This window comes from Ctenocephalides felis, unplaced genomic scaffold (genome assembly GCF_003426905.1).
Source record: "Ctenocephalides felis isolate EL2017-DRISC unplaced genomic scaffold, ASM342690v1 CF-g0.4_SCAFFOLD_03571, whole genome shotgun sequence".
NCBI lineage: Eukaryota > Metazoa > Arthropoda > Insecta > Siphonaptera > Pulicidae > Ctenocephalides > Ctenocephalides felis.
Genome location: NW_020539725.1, coordinates 39,971,017 through 39,971,769, shown reverse-complemented (window position 1 = coordinate 39,971,769; position 753 = coordinate 39,971,017). Strand labels below are relative to the sequence as shown.

General features: G+C 33.9%; 1 non-coding gene across 1 annotated transcript; it reads right to left on the bottom strand.

Moving 5' to 3' along the window:
- Positions 1-244: 244 nt before the first annotated feature.
- Trnav-uac lies at positions 245-317 on the bottom strand. The gene has a single exon. It is a non-coding gene; the product is annotated as a tRNA-Val (tRNA).
- Between the last annotated feature and the right edge of the window lie 436 nt (positions 318-753).

The following is a 753-nucleotide window of genomic DNA, read 5'->3' as shown; positions in this document are numbered from 1 at the left end:
GCAAAAAGTACAGCTCAATGTTTTTATTTTGCAAAATGTAATTATAATGTGAATATAAATAGACTGAATCGATTTGGATGGCTCAAAAAATCGTGCTCAAGATTGAGGCGAAAGCAATAGTTTTGGATGCGTAAATAAGCATTTTATATATGCACATTAAATTGTCAGATGTTTTCTGTCGATTTTAATAATATGTGTGTTTTCAAAATTTTGGGTTATTATTTTGGTCAAGGAGGTAAAAATATGATTCCGGCCGGGATCGAACCGGCGGCCTTCTGCGTGTAAAGCAGATGTGATAACCGCTACACCACGGAACCTGTGCGATTCAAAGGAAATGTAACAATTAAACCGAATCGTACTTTCACTAATAGATATTTGTATCTTGTGGAGCAATCATTAAAATATGAGCTTGTTCTATGGGTAGATGATAACTAGTGGGGCCCATGGCATCGTGCCTTAAGGCAAATTGCTGAAACTTTCCGTACCAAAAATCTTTTTTTTTTTAAAGATTAACATTTTTGAAAAAAAATTACTCTGAAAAATTCGATTTTTGAGAAAATGTAAATTTTTGACAAAAATTTACTTTTTTTTGAAGAAAAGTCTTTTTGAAGAAAAGTGTATTTTGAAATATTTTGGAAATTCTGAACTTTTTTTCAAAGCAATCGTACTGCTTTAACTGCATAGAGACAAAATATCGAAGCACGTAAGCGCCGCGCCGCCGTCTAACGGATAAGCATTGGTACGGAACCCATA